At 47.2% G+C, this 21,852-nt stretch overlaps 1 protein-coding gene across 1 annotated transcript in view; it reads right to left on the bottom strand.

Moving 5' to 3' along the window:
• Window positions 1–21,338, bottom strand: part of Kcnj5 (potassium inwardly rectifying channel subfamily J member 5) — a 29,650-nt gene extending 8,312 nt beyond the window's left edge. The window contains exon 1 of the mRNA XM_052188751.1: window positions 21,120–21,338. The gene's annotated coding sequence lies outside the window, so the exon portion shown is untranslated. The remainder of the gene's footprint in view (window positions 1–21,119) is intronic.
• Window positions 21,339–21,852: the final 514 nt, after the last annotated feature.

Genomic DNA, 21,852 nt, shown 5'->3' with positions numbered 1-21,852 from the left:
TGGTGCTGAGCTAATCTGCCTTTTTTTTTTTTTTTTTCAGTTGTGGAAACAATGCTTGAAGCAGCATTGGAATCTGATTTTACCTTGCTCTAGCCCAGAGGCTTAATCCTAAAGACATGGTATGGTGTTTATAGCTCAAAAATCTTCTTTGAACCCTGATCCTGGCATATGATACCACAGAGCATCCTTCATAAACATTGTTTCCTGGGTTTCACAAGAATACACTTTCTAGGATGGATAATTCTCACAGGCCATCATTTTCTTTATTGCACTGACTGAGAAACAAAATATCTTTCCCAGTCTGTGACCCCTTCAGGCAACACTTTTCTAGTGCAGGCTTCAATCCAGGCACACACTCTGGATATTCACCCTGGGATTTGGTATGTCTCTCTTTGGAATCCAGTTGTAGGCCATCCCTCTTGGGAAGTTCCCTGACACTTTTGAGTTTTTTATGGAACTCCTTGGAACCATTCTGGTGAGTGTTCTATGAACTGATAGGTAGCCAATTAGAAATTAGCGGGCTTGGTAGACATGAGAGGTGGAACCCTTCTTTATAATCAAGATCATGCGAAGCCTAGGACAGGAACTGTAGGACTCTAGTTATTAGTCAGAGGAAAGGGACCTGAGTCCAATCTGGTTCTTCGATGGACATCCTGAATTCTCTGACATCATCCATTTATAACTATTTAAAAGCTGATTTCAGGTCTACCAGTGTGTATTCTATACATACCAATGCCCGCTCCTGTAAGAGTCAGTTAAAATTAGCCCACCAGTCTTCTGGGCAGGAAAATTCTCCTTGGGGAAGATGTTGTACTAGTTAGCTTCAGCTGTCAACCTGACACGTTTTAGAGTCACTGGAGGAGAGAGTCTCAGTTGAGAGATTGCCTACATCAGATTGGCTTTTGGCCAATGTCTGATGATTGGTGCAGAAGAGCATAGCCCACTGTGGGTGGTGCTAATCCTTAGGCAAGTGGGTCTGAGTTGTATAAGAACACTAGATGAACATGAGGTAGGGAGCAGGTCAGACATTAGCCAGCGACCAGTATTCTTTTGCTTTGGGTTCTTGCCCTGAATTCCAATCCCTACCTCAATGATGGAAGGTGACTTACTTGCAAGTTATAAGCCAAATGAACCCTTTCCTCCCACAAGGTGCTTTTGTTCAGATATTTTGTCAAGGTAAAAGATATAAGCCCCCAAACAACTGTCTGTTCCAGGTCTACTAGAAGTAGTGTAATCTGCCTACAATGTACATTGACACAATGTTCTCTTTGTTAATTGAGGGTGTCCTGTGTTACTCTGTAATAAACTCTGTCTTCTAACTATATTATTTATGTCTTGTACAAATTCTTTTTGGCACAGATCCAAGACTGTAGAGATGATTGGGGACAAAATCAAAATACCAATGACCCAGACCACTGAACCACCTGTCCTCATTGGCCAACCAAGGTAATTTCGGTCATCTTGAGAAATCTTATGACTCTAACACATCTTTTCCTTTGCCACCTAGGCAATTTCAAGGTAACCTTTAAAATGTCACATTGAAGAGTCACGCTTTCGAAGGGCCATTTGTCTCAGACACCCATCGGCCATTTCCACACTGCACACAGCCACCTGCTCCCTGTTCTCAAATATGGCATTTACAAAGATAAATGACAGAAGAAGGAAAACGCTTTACAGAGTACTATATAGGATTTTGTTCTGCCCCTGGGGTGAGTCTTTCTACCAAGAATCTGGTGAGGTGTGACGGTGACCCCAAAGCCACCGTGCTCCTGGTGACCCAGCTGCGGCAACCCACATAGGGTTCCAACTGGTGTTGTAGTGACTCTTCCAGCCACACATGCTGGACAGGTCTACGGCAGGGCCATGGGAATGGGCAGTCTGGGCACATGGGAGCGTGCACTCTGACTTTCTGCATTGTTTCTGTGGGGCCGTGAAAGGCAGTCTGTAGCCTGGTTGAGTGAGGCTTACTCTGGAGAATTCTACAAGGAATGGAACCAACTGTGAGCCATGCTCCCAGACACTAGGCTCCTGACACCACGAGGCCCTCAACTCCACAATTCTGTGGCCATCAGTCATGTAGGGCCACACCCCAAGCCCCTAGTATTCTGGCTGGACTCTACCCCCACAGTCACCTGGCAACAGCCAGGTATGCCCCGCCCCACGGTTACCTGGCAATGAATGGCAAGGTAGGCTGTTTGCCCCCTCCTCTCTCTCATTCTCACTCCTACTCTCCCCCTCTCCCTTCTCGTTCTTTTTCTTGTCCCCTTCCCCCTCTCTCCACGTGGCCATGGCCGGCTTCAACTTCTCTACTTTCTCCCTCTCTCCACTTCTCTACAATAAACACTAAAACCAATGGACTGCCTCTTCTCATCTGACTCATCATGCTGGAGTAATGGAATAGTCCCTTCCCTAAAGAGCAACGTCTAATCTCCCGCCAGGGAGACCTATCCGCGGTCCAGCGGTGAAGCCCAGCCGGCAGCAGCCGCCAGCAGCCGCCAGGCCAGACCAAGGACTCGCCCGCACCGGAACCACCCAGTGTCCTCCCCTACTCCTGCCCTTTTCCCTTTGGCCCCGGGGCTGCTGCCGCCCTGGTGCTCCCTACTCTGCCAAATCCAGGGGCGTCCTGCGATGCCCAAGAGCTAGAACCTGTCCTCTAGACCCTGGACTGTGCTTTCTTCCCAGTGGGGTCCGGTGGCCTCACAGGGCCTGATGCCATCCTGCCGTGGCCTGTGGGGTCACGAGACAGTTTCCTGCATCTTCCCATCCAGTGCCAGAGAGCTCTGGCAGGACTCGGGACTTTCCCCTTCCCCTTTCCTCCATGTCTTGCGCCCTACAGTTTCTTTACTGTTTTCTTTTAATACCCTTTCTGCCTTCTAATAGGAGAGGGCCCTGTGATATATTAGAAGCACAATGGTATTTCCTAGGACACCTCTGCCCTGGTTTTGCTCTAGGAGAAGGCTGCAAGTTTCTGAGTTAAGAGCCATGCATAGGCCAAAAATATTCCTTGTGGCACTCAGTCTGTGATGACGACTAAGTCATACAGTCTTTGGTTGGGTTAAGAATTCTGCAGGTCAGCCAGGCATGGTGGCACATGCCTTTAATCCCAGCACTTGGGAGGCAGAGGCAGGCAGATTTCTGAGTTCAAGGCCAGTCTAGACTACAGGACAGCCAGTGCTATACAGAAAAACCCTGTCTCGAAAAAAAAATCCAAAAAAACAAATAACAACAACAACAACAACAATAATACTAATAATAAATAGTGCTATAATCAACAGCAGACTGCAAAGTCAACACTGGTCCCCTAAGACAATGTCACATAGCATAATACAGCCTGCTCTTGGCCATCTTAATTTGAATAAACAAGCTCTACAAAATGACCTAATAGTGCATTTTCTTCAGACCGTGTCTCTGTGGTTAAGCTGTGTGACTGTATAAATTCATAATCTCTCCTCCCTTGAATTTAAATGCAATGTAATATTCAATTATCCCAAATTTTAAGCATACAGAGAGAGGAAACATCTACAGTTCAAGCACCTAAATTTTCAGTGGTGTTTACCAGGTAGGCATTAAGCTGCTTGGTCGTGGAACCATTACTACACAGATTTGTTCAAAACTTAAGAGCAGGCTCATCCTGGAAAATCCTGGCTTCCAGTGCTTGTGTGCCCAGCCACACAAAGAGATTTTCAGGCACAATATAGGAAGACTTAAAATCGGATACTAGGATCAATTTAATTAATTTTATATCCATTAAGTGAATATTAATTGAGGAACTACTATAGTCCATCACCTGAACTGGGAGCTAGACACAGAACAGTGAAGCAGGTAAAGACAGGCTCAGCCTACCAGTGCTTTACACTTGAGCCCTGTTTCTTGAAGCCATAGTGTATGTAGAGTTGTGTGTAGCAGCGAGGCAGGAACAAAGGCACAGGTCTGCCAGAGGCACACTGAGAACCTTGACTGCTTGATGGAATCCAGCTTCCAACTTGATGGAATCCTATTACACCTGGTCACCCTGTTCCCGCTCTTATCTTCTGGCTGCCCCCTTTGCCTGTGGATGGGAAGAATTACTACAACATGATGAAAGGTCTCTGCAAAGACAGCTTCAAGCCCAGCAAAGGAGGTTAGTTTCTTTGATATGAAACACAGGTGAAGAGAGTCAAAGGAGGCCAAATCAAAGGAGCTGTCTTTGAGATGATGCACAGGTGAAACTGACATTCATTAACTAGACCTTGGGGCAAAGGGTGCTTCGAGACACCCAGCACAGTGCAAAAAGCTCTGGACCACGGTGTGGTCTAGGATGTTAGGAGTCCAGGAGCACCGGATTAAGAGTCTTAGTTTCCCACCTATGAAAATAAGAACCACAAACATCTTTCTGGATTCCTCATTTCTCTCTCTAACATGTGGTAGGTTACCATCTGAATACGTTAAGATTTGGGACATGTGACAGGGGACACTAGAGAAAGACATACAGCGGAGGACATACTCATGTCCCTATTGAGAGATCTGGGTACTATTCTCGGTAAGCCTGATTAGTGTGCTAGGTGTTTAGATAAGGTTTGAAAACATTGGAGACCATCGATGGTGGCCAGGAAAGCATCAACTTTGCTTATGTTTAAGTTATATATGAAAGGGTGTATGTTTCAAAGCATTACTGAGACCTATTAATGGGCCATAACTACCCTCTAGTCAAAAATGTTATCTGTAGTCCAGATCTGCAATAAAGATTAGAACAGACATACTATTCTCTCCTCCTGTGAGAATTAATGTTGAAGGTGGGCAGGGTGACCCATGCCTCTAATCCCAGCACTTGGGAGACAATGGCAGGGACAAACAGATTTCTGTGAGTTCTAGCCTGGTCTGTATAATGAGTTCCAGGACAGCTAGGGTTATGTAGAGAGACCCTGTCTGGAAAAGAAAGAAATAAGGAAAAACATTAATGTTGAGTCACTGGTCAATGGGGTCCTCTAGATGTCCCCTTCAAAATAGTACACGAGACTGGTTACACTCCACACCCTTATGGTAAGGCCTATTGTTGATGACAACACTTATGTCAAACATGAAGAAATTGATCTGACCCATAGCCGAAAGCTTCGTCCCTACTGACTAGCATTCATGGTGCTGGAAGGTTCTCTGTGTGCTACAGAGGAGAAAGGTGATCATAGATATCACTCAGTGATACAAACTCTTCGAGACCTGCCTGCAAGACGGGCAATAGTGGCACAAATGTGATGGCAGCTACCAACCACTTCTTCAAAATTGGATTTAATGCCCACTCTATAATAGAAATCCATACTGGACACTCCTAAAGAGGCCAAGAACTAGACTAGATAGACCACGGATCTATGGGGGAAAACCTGCTACTATTATTCTGCTAAAGAAACATGGCAATAAAAACAATGAAATGACTCCTAATAACATATTGCTGTACCCAAAGATCAGTGCATTGCTCAACTCATTAGAGAAGCTTCTTTTTGCAGTAGTTTGGCATTAACACAGAGACCCACAACTGGATAGCATGCGGGGAGTAAAGGTCTCTGTAGTGCTCAGTCCTAATAAGATGTCTTTATCAATACCACCCCCTTACTTACTCACCCACCACTACTAAGGATTAGGGATCTTTGAGGAAGAGAAGGAGAAAGATTGTAAGAGCCAGAGGTGGTGGATGATTGCAAGGAACCAGTATTTTCCAGACACAATGGAACTAATACATATATGAATGCATAGAGGGTGTGGCATACATAAGACCTATATAAGTTCAAACCAGACAAAAATCCCAGCAGCGAGAGGGAAGTGGGCACAGAGTCCCATTCCCAAAAAAGGAACTATTCCCAGTTGATGTCTGCTGCTAAAACGGAAATCAGAGAGAGAAGAACATGGAGTTGGGTGGATAGGGAGGTGGGTAAAATCTGGAGGGAGTTGGCAAATGGGAAAGAATATGATCAAAATTTGGCATATGAGAAAAATTTTAATTAATAAGAAAAACAAAAGAGTTAATCCAGCCAGGACTATCGATCACTGGCCCGGAGTCTATCCCACAGGAAAGTTGATTCCAGTGAAGACTTGCTAAATCAATTTAAGAGATAATTACCTCTAATGGGAAGGATGAACTTATATTCCAATGCAGCCGCCTTTGATATTTTTTGCCATGGGCCTGAGGAGTGACACATTGGTCAAGAGCACTGGCTGCTCTTCCACAGGACTGGGGTTCAGTTCTCAGCACCCACAAGACAGCTCACAACTATCTCTAACTCCAGTTCCAGGCCATCCAATACCTGCTTCTGACCTCAGTGGGCCTGGTGGGAATATGGTATACAGACAAACACGCATACAAAATACCCATACAAGAAAATAAAACAACACTTTTTAAATAAGCTTCTGCCACGCACACTGCTAAGCCTGCCCACTTTTCTAAGTTGTAACTAAATAATAATAGCAACAATGTTTCCTTTTCCTTCTCTCTGTATCATTTGTTTGTTTGTTGCTTGCTTGGTTGCTTGGATACCAGCGGAAATCCTGAGTGTCCGTTCCCTGACACTTTGGGCGACCTACAGCTCTAGACAACATGGAGATTTCCCTTTCTCTTATGTATCCCTTTCTTCACCTTGTCTGGCCTATAGGTTTTCTTTCGAACTCTAATAAAATGCTCCTAGAGTGTCCTTTTGAGTCTGTGTCCTTTATAAGCAAGACTAATGACCTACAAAAGGAATCCCAACTCTCTAACTTAGCACTGCAGTGTTAAAATATGAAAATGCTCCAAGCAGGTTGGTGGCTGGGCTGCCTCTCTCCTCTCAAATGTGCCCTGGTTAGCAGGGAGTGTTAAATGGAATCTATATCCAGTTATACAGTTAACCAGGCAAAATTCTAAGTTACCCCATGATCCCTCTTCCTATAGACACTCTCTGAAGCCCCTGGACTTGGGGACTCTGTTCCCATGGTTGGTATAGTTTGAAGGTGATGTCAACCTGGTCTAATTATAGCCACCCTCTGAGGTAGGGCATTGGCTTTCCTGAGGCAGGAGTCAATAGGTTTCTTCTTTTCTTTAAAGACAGAGGGGTCTACACAGCAAGAAAGTGACTACCTCTGAGAACAGAGAAGACATGGCTGGCGAGGCAGCCGCAGTGTTACAAGGACAGAGCCTGGATGTCTCCCATCCCTAGGAGGAGGGAAGAGGGGCTCAGGTTCCCTGTGAGGAACTGAACAGGGTCATGATCACACCGTGGCTGTAACTCCCATGCTGCGTGGATGCTGTTTTGAGACATTAGATGTTTGGTCATCTGCTGCAGCAGACATGGGGACGGGACAGAGATGGTTCCTCAATGTAGGATCTGCTGGCCACTAACCAGGTCGCCTCAGTTCGCAGACCCTGAGTGCATCACTAGTCAAGGAACGTGAACAGTGGATCCTAAGGCCAAGGGTGAGAGCCTCAAGAGCCCATGGCTCCATATCCTTCATAGTGAGGGAGATTGTTTTGTCTTTGTTTTGCAAAAGGGGAAAATGGGAGCTTCCAAATCTCAGCCAGGAAGCATGATGTATTATGATTTTAAGCCCTCCCCCCCCCACACACACACACACAAGGCAGTGCTGTCGAGGAAGCTCTGTTTGTACAGTTGGATTCCTCCACTTTCCACACCACACTTAGGAACCTCTTGCCTCACCTCCAAAGACAGTGTCTGGAGAACTCTCTAAGAATGGTTCCTTTTGGCTGGTTTACCTCACACAAAGCTGGGCCAGGGGCTGTGAGCAGTTCCTCTGAGGCTGGCCTATAACAGTTTGCTTGCTTCCTGTTCCTGAGAACCTGGGACTCTCCCGAGACAGCCAAGTGTAGAGATGCTTTGGGAAGGAAGTGGGCCCCATGAGCAGTGGGGTCTAGAAAGCCTTGGTGGGAGGGTAGCTCTGAGCAGAGAGATGGGCATTAGAATGTGATCCCCGAGCAGGGAATTTGAGAACCCTTAAGGCCAGAAGCCCCAGAACTCAGTGAGAACCCAGGAGTCCTGAGACCTGAGGATGACAGCCTGGCCTTGCAGAATGTGACAGACAGAGGTTTTTGACACCCTCTCAGTCCAGAGGGCAGTCTAAGACATCATGCCTACCGGGACAAAACATGAAGGGCATGGTGGTGCATGTCTTAATTCCAACACTCAGGAACAAAGGCAGGCAGATCTCTGAGTTTGAGGATAGCCTGGTCTACAGAGCAAATTCCAAGACTACATGGAGAAACCCTGCCTTGAAAATCCAAACCAAACCAACCAATCAAACAAACACACAATTCTCCTCTCACATCTTTTCTGTCCCCTAGTCTGCTGGTGGCCACTTAGTTGTTAGGAGAAAAGCTCCAGATACTTATAGACTCTCCCAGCTGGACGTAGAAATCATGGCAATACTGTCAGATGCCAGGGAGGGGCTACAGAGGTGCTGACTGTACCTGGAACAGTAGATTAGCAGGGCTCAGGGAACTGGGGGGGGGGGTAGCTTGGTACAAGTCAATACTGGACAAGCCCCAGTCTCTTCACCTTGTGGCCTTTTCCTTCAGGAGGGGCCAGTCTAAACTCCCCATCCCCAAGAGCTATTGCAAACCATACCAAAAATGTTAGTTTTTCCCTAAGGGCTAATCTTGATTTCCTAGCTTTTCAAACATATTCTTAGAGTAAACCCCATTTTTAGAGCACTCTGAGGCTTAATAGCACAAAGACCAGCAGAAATAAAACTTTAAAAACCCAACAGGGACTTCGCTGAAAAACCTCATCTCATATTGCAACTATTGGGTTTATCAACTTAGGCAAGGTCTATTCTTGAATTCCTGACTGGTACGCCTAGATCAGTTTGGGTCATAGCGCATATGGTACTAAGTATGAAAGCTCAAGGGAATAAGATACAAGGCTTTATCCAGCCAGCCAGCCAATTAGTCAGTTAATGAGTTCCCACTGAACGCTTGTGTTTGGCTGGGCCCTGGAGCTGGGGCAACCTAGAAAGAAGCTCACCACACCAGCTTTGATTTGCCTTCCATTCATGAGAGCTATTATTGAAATGCATGTTCTTACTGAGTCTGGGATTTCCCCCATTTTGTCACAAGGCATCCCAGTGACATCATTGCTCACGACTTTCTGCATTTTCCTGAGAGTCAGGGCTGCATCCACCCTGAGTGCACAGGGCAACCAGCTCTGGTTCCAGGGTCTCTCGTAGGCAGGTGAGTCAAGTCTATAGCTCTGTTCTCTGCTTTCAACCAACACACTGGACTCCAGAGAACACAATGACCAACAGGTCAGTTCTGTAGAGAATGACATGAAAGCCAAGTCCCAGTTCTTGGTGTGACTGAGGAGGTGAGGGAGGGTCAGCTGAGCTGTTGCACAGAGAGTGCCCACAGGGGAACAGAGCAACAAAACCTTCAAGAGGCCCAAGCAGAAATAAGGGCTCAGATATCCAATGCCTAGGCAGTCTTTGTGCTGGGTGCCTGTGTACTGTCTCATCTCTCGCACATCTATGAAGTCCCTTTTAATAGTTTGATTTTGCAAATCGCAAAATCACAGTCAATTAGCAGCTTGCTTAAGGCTGCGGTGTCTGAGTGTCAGGACCAGGTTCCTCTTAGCTCTCTCTATCAGTGCTGGCTGTTCCCCATCAGCCTTCAGAGTCTGACCAAGTTGCTCTGTGCTCCCATGGCTTCAAGACAACCTGTCCTGGCTTGCAGTCAGATGGAGAGACACCTGATCTGAGTCAGGAAGCCAATTAAATTAAGACTGACTGCGTGCTGTCTTTCCCAGGCTGTCAGTAGCCTGGCTGCTTCTCTCCTTGCTCTCACCAGGGCTGTTTTCTCTGCCCTTGCTCTTCTCTACTGATACCCCATGAGCCATAGGTCAGCATCCCCAGTGCCTGAGTGTTCCTTATTGTTCCAAGGAGATGGAGAGCCTCTATAGTTCATGGATCATCAACTCTCCTGACAGAATCACTAACACTGCCCTCCTTTTCCTCTCAGAAGTATCTGCTTAGAGAGCAGACTCTACAAAGGAGACCATTGGCAGTGGCCACTGGTTCTATCTTTAATACCCATCCCTGGGTTACTCTTCACCTGAGTGAGTCGGCCTCTGCCAGGAGCAAATACCTCACTCCTCCTGAATACTTTACTGGGTGCAGTGTGCATGCTGGTAGCAAACAGAAGCCATGATAAGCACTGAACTCTACTATCTACAAAATCAGGTTATGAGAGGCCAGTGAGTAGCTGATGCGCTGGGCTCCCTCTGGAAGGACTGATGCCGATCACAGCCTTTCTCATATTTTAATTCAGATGTAATGTTTTCTCATACCCTGTTTTGCATTTTTTAAATATGATGACTTATTGTCCCAGGCTGGCCTCAAGACAAGGAGATCTTCAACTTTCTGATCCTCCTGTCTCCACCTCTGGAGTGTGGTTGGGATTGTAAGTATGTGTCTCTAAACCTGGTTTGATTTGGATGATTTGTATAAAAACTAGAAACACTTGATTCTCTTTAGTCTAGGAAAAAGCAATTATCCAAACAGATGGGAACTGTAAGCAAAATTGTTCCAAACTTGTGGGACACAGGAAGGCATGGTGGGGACTCTTGCAAGCTGTGTGCACATGCACTTCTGGAAGGTTTGTGTCCTGACAGTATGCTGGGGAGCTGAGATTGTGGCTCTACTACTTTCCTCTAGAGAGTCTGGAAATGCAAAGATCTGAAGACAAAGCTGGGCATGGCGGCACGTGGCTCTAACCCCAGCACTGTGGTGACTGAAGCAGGAGAGCAGTAAGGGTAAAGGCAGTCTTGGTTACATAGCAAGTTCTAGACCAGGCTAGGCTATGTATTGAGACTCTGGCTTAATTTTTTTCAAGAAGCAAACTGAAAGCAGAAATTCTATTTTATGTGGTGACAATGAACTCAACTTTGGAAACACTGTGCAAGATAAAGAAAAGGCATCTATCTGTGAGGTATGGTTGGCCTGTTGTCTCCAAGTTACATTTCTGGGCTACTGAGCTGGAGAGGGTCCTTCTCCTCCCAGGAAAGGTAGATTGTATGTTGAGTGTCGGTGATCCTGGGACTAAGGGCTCAAGTGGTGCACATATTTTCCTCCAAGCTTTTCTCTTCTCTTTAGTGCCACAAGCACCGGCAGTCAGTCAGGGCACAAGAAAGCAAGGGCTTCAGTCTGGACACACTCTCCAACAGAGCCAGGTTAGGGGCTGTCTTCTTCTGTTCCCATCACCCCAGCCTTCTCCCTTGTCCTCCCAGTCCATTCTGCCATGCAGCTGGCTGGTTAGAGCACCCTGTACCCCAAGAATGTACTTTTTCCTCACTAGCCAGCACCCCTTCTAGAGTGCTACAGAAAACAGCACACTAACTACCTGGCCACAGTCCTGCATTTTACTAATGGTGGTGGTGGGGTTCTCAATGGGAAGAGAGTTTTGATTGCAAATGCAAGTCCGTCAGGGAAGCTGTAAGGACAGCAGAGTAGAGCAGGCAACCTCTCTGCTACCGTCCGTCTCAGATGCAGTGGATACTGATCACTAGCAGTCAGTCACGGTGGCCCAGCAGACTGTGGAGCTGAGAGCAGGCTCCAGTGCTTATACCTTGTGTACTGCTATTTCTTAGGACTCTCGAGAGCTTGGGGGAATGTGCGGTTCTCTTATTTCTACTCCAAGCAGAAGGCCCCAGGCAGAGGCTCTCCCATAGCCTTAGTGATAAGATTACTCGCTGCTTTGCAGGGGAGTGAGCATAGGCCTTGCTCCAGGAGTAGAGCAAAGGGTACTCCGTGGATCGTAGAGCCAGGGACAGTTTGACGCTAGGAATAGCGGGTGTCAGAAGGGACATGTCATCACTGCGGGCACTGCGGGCCCTGCGGGCATCAGGGTTGTGAGCAGAAGCCTTGGGCTAGCTGAGGGCCCCTCATAGGCCAAGTTCCTGCTGAGTCAAGCTGGAGAGGAAGGCAGAGGACTCAAGCTGCTGTAGTTACTCAGCTGATCCTCTTCTGGACGTAAATACCAAGGCATCCCTGGAAACGTGTCTGTGTCATGGTCCCCATGGCTTCAGAATCTTCCCCCCTTTGTTTTAAGCACATGTCCAGTGTATCTTTGGCAGCGGGTTGTACTGACTTCTTTACAGAAAAGCTCTGTAAGTGATGTGGTGTGTGCATGTGTGTGTGTGTGTGTGTGTGTGTGTGTGTGTGCTTGTGTGCTCGCAAACTGACAGCTCTGAACTGGAGGTTTTACCTTTATTGTCTTGACATTGCTGTGTAGTAAATATTACGCACCCATTGTATAGATAGAGACTGGGCTTCAGAGCAGGCAGGGAACTCACGCAAGGCCACCTAACAAGAGGAAGCAGACAGAGCCTAACACTGAGCTGACCCTGGTCTGACTCCAGAGCCCACGCTTCCCCAGGCTTCTACCTGCCCATCAGAATCCAGTGATCTCCGTTCTGAATTATAATTCTACATCTCCTGGCTACAGCTGTTCCCCGGATCACATGGTATCCAGTAGGTGCCCGCCTTCGTCTCTTCCATCTCTGCCTTGTAAAAACTGAAAAGTGCCTATGGAAGTCATGGGCTGAAGAACTGGTTGCCATCTTATCAGGAGATCCCATCTTGTCAAGTCCCGGTGTAATATCTCTGCCCCCTTCAATCTAGTTGGGATGCCTTCAGGGCAGGTGTGATATGAAATAATACCACCTGGAACAACTACCAAACAGACTTATCACCATGGGGTAGCAGTGGCTTCTGCAGTTTTATTGGGTTCTTCTGAAGTTCTTTCCCTGGCTCATGAGACTCTGATAACATTAGTCTGTTGTAGAGTTGCAGAGTGGAGGTACTTGAGAGAGCACAGGTAATGCCCCTCTTCCTGGGAAGATACCCTCAGAAACACCCACCGAGGGTGCAGTTGAGGACACTGAGTGATTTCACTGCAGGTCTCACGGGTGGCCCTGATTTCTAGTTGCACAAATAAAGGGTCAGATGGCTCCACAGGAGCACCAGAAGATGAGCTAGAGGTCTTCAGAGCCTCATGCTACCAGGTGAAGGTGGTGATTGGCTGCTGGCGCCCATGACCTCCTTGGGTGATTCCTTATCACCCGTCTAAGGAAGTCATAAAGTCTCCTGCATCAGTTTCTCAGGGCTGGAGAGAAATAAGAACCCAATTGGAAGTGGTGTGGACTAATCCCCAGGCCATCTTGTCATTACAGAAACAAAAATACTGAGAGTTTGTGACAAAGGTAAGGTCGAGAAGGGACTAAGTGGTGTATGTAAGTTTTCTAGAGAGACAGTCTTCCTATCTGCAACTGTAAGAGAAGAAAGGTCTAGAATAAAAAAAAAATTAAAAAAAAAAAAAAGAAAGGTCTAGCATTCTCCTTAGGGATTTCAGTCCTTCAGTAAATACAAAGACAAAAAAAATGAGTTAAAAAAAAACATATAAGTACTTGGTGGAGGGGGCTGACTGCCAGCTTCCTGGAGCTGGGATCTTTTGTGGCTGGCCCTGGAGAGCTACTGACGCGCTACCCACAGCTCTTCACATCCATTCACTTTGATACTTGGCTGTGATGTGCATGCTGATTCCACAGGCAGCCTCCCTGTCCCCTGCAGAAGATGCATGAAAACTCATGCACAAAAGGGCTTGAAAATCAAAGTAATTCATTTTAGGTTTACTCCACATTTGTATCCATATTTTTTTTTCTTTGTAAGCCCGCTATGTCTATGAAAGCAAATAGAGTAATTCCAATACATTTATTTCTTCATTGTAACCTCGCACTGTATGAATTCTGCATTAAATAATAAAGAGGATTAATAATTAAGTCAAAATGAAAACCCCTTGTTTCCTCTCTAAGGCCCGGGGAGACAGATTTCCTGGGCGGGTGCCAATTCGTGAAGTATGACTAGAGAGGATCACACAGACTGCAAAGAGGAAACAGCAAGAAAGCAGATGAGTGAATATACAAATGTTTATGTAAAGGTGGAACGCGTTGGGAGAGAGAGGGGGGCAAATGGGCCAGGCATGGGAAGAACCAGGGGCCCAGGGTACGGTAGGCACGGTCCTCCAGAATTACAGCTGAAACCTACTGGCTGCGGATGGGTTCTGTACACTAATTATTAGCATTTCTTCTAGGCTCCGCCCCACAGTTACCTGGCAACAGCCAGGTGTGCCTGACTCAATATAAACAGGGATGCTTGCCCTCTGTCTCTCTCTTGCTCTCTTATCCTCTCCCCCTCTGCCCCTTCTCTCCCCATCCCCTCTCCCCTCTCTCTCCCTCTGTTCATGGCTGGCCTCTACTGCTCACCTCTACTCTCTCTCTCCATCTCAGTCTCCACTACTCCCTCAACTCCCCTCCTCATGCCCTAAATGACTCTATTCTATACCAGTTGCGCGGCTGGTACCTCAGGGGAAGGGACGCCTCAGTGTGGGCCCGCAGAGGCAGCCCTTCCCCCACACCATACCTCGCCTTCTTTTTCTTTTTATAAAACGCAACAACTGCCAAGCTAAGACTTCCTCTCTGTGATGGCCCCGTCTAGGCTAACCCAGCCTCGAGCCTCCAGGAGGAAGAAGCAGAGACTCCACATCTAGTCTTGCTTTCCTTCAAGCAGGAGAAGACTTGATGGCATGCACGAGTTGCGAGTGATCGTGAGCTTCCAAATATGGGTGCTGGGAACCAAATTCCATTCCACCCAAGAGCAATGCGAGTCCTTAACTACTCTTTATACATCTCCTTGACTTTTTTTTCTTTTAAATTTAACTAAACCCATCACTACTCTGTGACCTAGAAATTGCATTGCTGGGCATTCATGGTGGAAAAATAGAAACTTATGTTCACATAAAACCAGTTCATCAATATTAATAGAAGCACTTTAATAACAGTTCTGAGCTGTGACCAACTCAGATGCCTTTTAACTAAATAAACTGTGATGTTTTCATACAATGGACCCTCGGCAACAACTTACACATACACACACACACATACACACACACACATACACATACATACATATATACATACAAACATAAACACACAGAGACATACACAGACATACAGACACAAAGGAATCCAAATCTCCAGGTAATCATATTGAGCGAAAACAGTCAATCCCCTAATTATTATCCTATTTATATAACATTCTTTATATTACCAAAAGAAAAAGAAAGGAGAAATAGGAGGCAGTGCAGTAGCTGCCAGGGTTGACGGTGGACAGGGTGATTGGTACCTATGTGTTGATCTGCAGAAACATATCAGAGTTCCCTGTATATGGAAGGATATGTTAATTGGCAACCATTTTGTCAGTTTTGCTATATGTTTGTATTGAGAGAAAGCGGGTGAGGATATGGTAGTGTTCCTTGATCGTTATTTCTTAACACTTCATACAAGTTTACAATGATCTAAAAAGGAAAAACAAGTTTAATAAAAGAAATGAGAGAATGATGAACATAGTTTTGTTTTTGTTTTTATAAAAAGGTGGTGGGGGTAAGATAAGAAGGCCCTGAAGGGCAGGGTGAACAAAACGAGTGGGAGTGGTCAGGGGAAGACAGGGAGGGGGAGGGGAGGTAAAATGGCGCTGGTGTGAGTGTTGATCAGAAGTGGAGGAAGAGTCATAGATGAGGTGAGGCTAGGCTCCCCAGCCTGGGACCCCAATTCTCAGTCTCTGCCCTTCCATTCTGTTTACTCACTGTCCCGGGTCTACCTGTTCTTAGGCCACTCCTCCTGGCCACTAGCAGATCTATTTTTGCCTTCCCTGCATGCCTTCGTTGAGGCTGCCCTGCTAGCCACTCTCTACCTGTGTCTCTTTTGTCAGCTGCTAGCTAGGCTGAAAATCACACCCCCTCGCAGGGCAGGGCAGGCATGGTATACAAACAAGTCCATCTTTTATCACCAGGCCTTGCCTAAGGCAGGAGCTTCGCTTGCAGTCTGAGGAATGTGAGTGTCTCTCTATGGTTGTTCATGTGATGTAGATTTACATCATCACGTGATGTAGGCTTACAGAACAAGCAAGCCCACCTGGCAGGGCAGGGGAAGCTGCTGTTCAGCGACGTTTCTATGCTGCTATGAAAGTTAGCTGGCTGTCATGACAACTTTTCTTTATGAAGGGCCCTAGAGACCTGGGCATTCATGGCTTCTCTTGCACTAGAGAAAAGCATCTTCTTAAGGCAGAGGTAGTACCAAATGCAGGTCACTCTTCTGATCCACTGCCCACCAAGTAGTAATTCTTAAGTATTGAATTCTTTTTTTCCCCGAGACAGGGTTTCTCTGTGTAGCCCTGGCTGTCCTGGAACTCACTTTGTAGACCAGGCTGGCCTCGAACTCAGAAATCTGCCTGCCTCTGCCTCCCAAGTGCTGGGATTAAAGGTGTGTGCCACCACCGACCAGCCAAGTATTGAATTCTTAGTGACCGGAGCTGATGTCAAGATGGCTGAGGGACAGAATCTTAGAATACAGGCTCAGCCCTAAGCGGCATCTGAGTTCTCTTGATTCTTGCTTTGTCTCTTTCCCGCTGAGAGAGGCAGCTTTGCAGCCTTAACAGCTAAGTCAGGGCTGGCCACTCCCAGCTCCTCTCCATCTCCTTTATCATCTCTCCCACACTCCCTAGTCAGCCTCGGCCCTTGTCCTTGGAGACCAGGAAGAGCTGTCGCTACCTGCTAACTGGTCAGATTATCCGTGACCTTTGCCCCCAGCCTGCTCTTGTCTGGACTGACAGTAGAACATAAGATTAAGCTCTAGCCAGGATCTCCAGGGTCCTGTGTTAAAAGGTTTGGTCTGACATTTAGCTTTAACACAGCTCTTGGCAAAGGGTTGATGTCACCCTGGGCTCTGTAGACAAGAATAGCTTTCTTATCAGAGAGCCAAGGTAGGAGGAACTAGACACCCAGGACAGCCACCCAGTACCCCCCCACACACACACTGCACTTCCTCTCCCGACTTTGGAAATAATTTCAAAGAAATCCACTTCCTAAATTGTTTTGGGAAAAAAAATACATTCAGGTAATTTTATTACATTTCTCCCTGTAATTCTTTGTACCTGAACTCTCTTTCTCCTGTCTCTAGAGGGAAGAAAAGAAAGAAAAAGAGAAGGGAAAATTTCTCCATGACTGACAAGTATCTTAGTAGTCAGCTGATGATGGGTCCCCTCAGAAACACTGCCTCTTGGTGATCAGCTCACACACAGTGAAAAGCTCAATCTAAAAATGGCTAAACCAAGCCACCCATTGATCCCTGCCCCCACTCGATTCTGCCTCATTGTCCTCCACTCTCCACCCCCCACTGCACCCCCACCCCTCACTGCAATCCCCCCACCCCTCACCATACCCCCCACCCCCACCTAAAAATCTGATCAGTATTTGCTTGGAAAATACAGACAAGCTTTAGCTAATGTTCTCTTAAATGGAAAACAACCTTGCCCAAATGATTACATTCGAAAAGCTCCAACAATTATGTATTCCTGGGGCATGCTAGGTGATCAACTGGATGCTGAGTTGATTTTAAATAAGTGTTCAGAAGTGGATGAAGTTCTCAGCTCTTTGAACTTCCTGCCTACCTAGGAAGGCTGGAGGTATTCAGAATCCCCACATCCCAGGAGGGAATTGGAACTACAGACCGAGCACACTGCTATGTATTAAACGTCATCACAGATGACCACAGAAGCCTTAGAAGGCTCTTCAATTGAGTTCATGGATCAGAAACCCAGTCATGCACTTGTAAGGTCCCTAGAGTGACATTACAGCCTGTGCATCATGTACCTAGGGAAGCAAGGCCAACAGGATACAGTCACAAGGATACATTGTTATGTCCATGGGACCCAAGAAAAGAGATGTTCCGAATGCCGGAAGGCAGCCTCAGGGGACTCTATACTGGGGAATCCTTCTGAGATCTGACTTTCTACAGAGTAGGAATTTCTGCCTTAGGACAACTCTGGACAGAGGCAGCAGCTCTGGGCAGAAGGGATGACCAACTCCATCCATCTCCTGCCCTCCCTCCTGCCTTCTCTCCTCCCACAACTGACCTGCTTGCTAGATGGAGCATAGAACGCACTCAGTCTATGCTTAAAGCAGATGTGCTCTTAAGCAAGAGATGCTGCTTTTGAGTGCCAGGTCAGCAGTTGGCAGCCATCTTGGAGAGGCAGTGGAGAGGTGGTGGGCCCTTTTTCTGTTGGATAGCTAGGTGGTAAATCTGGGGAAGATCCTGGGTGTTGTTGGAGGATGAGGTTATCTCTGTGATAGTACCTCTTTCAAGGGCGGTGTGATGCTGCCATGCTCCCAAGTACACCCTGTCCCCTAGGACGCCCAGGGCAAGCTGAGCCTTCCCCTGTAAGATTAGTATATCTGAGACCTGCTCAAAAGTCTGTGATCCCAAGGAATCTAGCAAAGCCTTTGATGGCACAGCCCAATTAAATCCTTTTATAAATCTCACAGCATCTCTGTGCTTTGTTCACCTGCCAGCGCCTGGGAAACGGTGGAATGGAACTCAAGATGGCATGCATGTAAACCAGACATGCCTCTAATCCCAGTACTCCAGAGGTGGGCGGATTTCTGTGAGGTCAGTCTGGTCGGCATAGTGAGTTCTAGGCTAACCAGGCCTGCATAGTGATACCCTGTCTTCTCAAATAACAAAGTGGGTGGAGAGAGACTGTACGTAAGCAAAGGCGTGGATTTTAGGAAGGTAGAACACCACCTTACAGAGTTAGGGTTTGGTAATAAATAAGTTCTTGTGCCAGAGATACTTGTGCTTTAGTTCCCTCTAGAAAGCAAGAAAACCTAGTTCTGTCCCATAGGGTTTGCATCCTGGTTAACTCACAGAACCCTGTCCCAGCTCAACACGCCAGTTCCATAAATATTAACTGCTTTTCCCTACTTCTCCATGTTCCCGTGTCCCAGGCAGCTTGCTTATGATAAAGAATAGCTACACTTAAGTCCGATACTGATGAGACTCTCCCGTTGTGAGGTTATGAGTTCAGTTACTCACCCTCTCTCTGTGCTATCTCTAACCTGTGGAACAGGATTACTAGTCTCTGTTTCACTGAGCAGAGTCTAAGTGAACATGCATACTCCCACTGTTTGCCTGGTGTTCAAAAGGTTCCCCTTGGGGATGGAGTAGTAAGTGAAGTCTGTGGGTTTCTACACATGCAAGTGCCTGGCGACTGACTCTGCAATGGCAGTTCCGCGTCACAGTGTGGTGTGTGAGAAGACACCCTGCATGTGTCCTGAACTTGTGCTGTTTGTGAAGTTCACGCTTCCACAAAGGGTCTCCTAATTTCTAAAAGTGAGGGGCTGTGGTTGCTAGCCTGGGCATGGGGAGATGACAGAGGCCTCAGGACTTAGGGTTCAACTGAAAATTTGTGTGCTCAAAAAACTTCCTCGAATCAAAGTCGCAGTAGAGTGGGGCGGGCAGAGAGGCTGGTTTGAGCCTTGTGTGCTGCATAAGATACCAGGATTTCCTGTGAGGGCCAGGGATGCACAGGCCTGGTCAATCTTTGGCTGATCAAAGAGCCTCAGTATAGAGACAGGGAGGGAAGGAGTGAGTGAGGGAGGGAGGGAGGGAGGAAGGGAAGGAGGAAGGGCAAGGGCAGAATGAAAAAAGTGAACCAACATTTTTGGTTCCTTGGGATCAGAGAGAACCAGGGTAGCAAACGGTCTTGTGCCCAAAAGGTTACCCTTCGAGACAAGGGAGCCTGAGGGTCTTTGCAGGAGTTGATCTTGCTGTGTAAAGCACTATTGTCTCGGGGTTGGCCTCTAAGACAGTTCTCATTGGGTTCTGCTGGGCAGAACACATGGGTTAAATCTGTGTAGAGAGTTTTCCTCATCCTCCATCCACAAGTGTCCTTCCCCAGCAAGGTCCCACTCCAGACAGCAGACAGGGGCCCTTCTACTGAACCTCCAAGGAAGTGAAGAAGGGCTACATGTGACCGTATGGATCAAGTACATGCACATCCTCCCAGACCCTGTCCTTTCAATTCAACATATAGCAAGCTATGATTTTATATATAAATATTATATAAATAATGTATAAAACATTAAAAGTTAACTACGTAAGCTATTATTTCTGAAACATTTTTAGTTATATCCATCCACTATGATTATAAACTGTGTCTCCACCTGTATTATTTACTTTAGCTGCTTAAAGGAGCATTGAGTGTTTTTTTTTTTAATCGCAACCAAAGATATCATAGTTCTGTGGTAGCCATTGTTTTATAATGAAATTACTGCGACTAGAGAGGAAAAAAAAACTTTATAAAAACATTAAATTGTCAGTGTTTTTCTAAGGTTCTGTTTTGTAAAGAGAATAATATTCAAACGCTTTTGTGGCATATGAAGTGAAATGATGTGTATCTGAGAAACTAAACATGTATTAAATGTGCTTTTTAAATAAAAGCTCATAACATGAGAAAAAAAAAAGGTTCCCCTTGATAGAGCCCGGGCTCCTGGAACGATGCTGGCCAGGCTAAAGCCTCCGCTGTCTTCTGGGACCATCCCATGAAATTTTAAGGAGCCAACACTGAGCACTGCTCCACAGTCCCAGGACAGAAAAGCCCCCTCCTCGTGGCCTGCTCTTGCATTTGAATGAGACTTTGACAGAGACCCCACCAAGAAAAAGCTACAGCATACTTGTCTTCCTCCTGCTTTTAACCCTTCTTTTCAACAATCACAGAGATAAGTCTTAGAAAGAAAGCTTAAAGGTAGTGACCAACGCTGAGAAGACGGGTACCACAAAAGCAGTTTCTCAATTCGATTAGAAAGCAGCTGGGGTGGAGACACCCCCCCCCCCCCCGGGGGTTGCCCTACCAGACCATCTCTGTCCCCACTTGAAGGTAGAGCTGTTTCTGCGAGCAAGGTTCTCTCTATCTCTTCCCAAGGCCTGGCCAGGCAAGCCAAAGATGGAAGGTTTCAGTCGCGCAGGTATCCAGGTCTGGTGCTGGGAGCAGGGCGTGCATGGTCCTGTGATGGCTGGACTCCTAATCTTGGGGCGGCTGGCAGCTAAGGCCAGCTTCAGTTTGTTGAACTTTGGACCGCCGGATCTTGTTCCTATCAGATCGTAAGCGGACAAGCTCCGGTAGAGGAAAGCCCGCTTTTAGAACCACAGGACACCTTGTGAGGGTCCGGCTTGGGGATTTACTGGCTGGGGAGGGACGTTAAGAGAAAGGAGACAACTTACTTGTAGCGCAGAGAGCTTCTCTGAACCCTTGGGGCTAACTTCTGGCGATCCTTCCAGGGCGGTGCAGGTGGCTCTCAGGGCTCTCCAGGGGATTCCCTAGCCTCAGGCATTGCCTACAGACCGGCAGCGGCCCTAAGCCACTCTGGTGTCGCAGGTCCAGTTAGCGGAGGCGTCTAAACCTCCCGCCCCTTCACCAGGCTGCCTCGCCCTTCTATCTGGAGAGCAGCGGGAGGCTCTCTGCTGTCCCTCTCCTCTCCGCCCTCCTCTCTTCTCCCTCCCCATCACCTCTCATCCCCAACCTCCCCCGCCCCCCCCCCCCGTTCTCCTCCCTCTGTCCCCCTACAATTGAATCTCAGGATAAAACGCGATTTAAAGGGCCACAGGCAAATGAGAACCACAAAGAAAGGCAGCAATGGGGGGAAATGCTTGCACAATGGGGGATATGGTGGAGATGAGTGCGGGCTCTTGGTGTAGGGGTCGCAGTCATTTGGGACGGAGTCCGGTGCTGGACGCCGGTCGGAGAGAGCAGGCAGCCTCCTCTCTTGCCCACTATTCTCCCTTCTCCACCTCCCTCCAAGACCTCCTTGTTGATGTTCCGTAGGGTCAGAGACCTGCGCCGCCGGATGTGAGTGTGTGAGAGGCTCCCGTGTGTATGTGGGAAAGCTCACGTGTACATGTGTGTGTATATGTGATCGCCCGCGTGTGCAAGCGCCCCCGCGCGTGTGTGAGCGCC

The sequence above is a fragment of the Apodemus sylvaticus genome, chromosome 7 (assembly GCF_947179515.1).
Source record: "Apodemus sylvaticus chromosome 7, mApoSyl1.1, whole genome shotgun sequence".
NCBI classification, from domain to species: domain Eukaryota; kingdom Metazoa; phylum Chordata; class Mammalia; order Rodentia; family Muridae; genus Apodemus; species Apodemus sylvaticus.
This window is presented reverse-complemented; position numbering and strand designations above follow the sequence as displayed.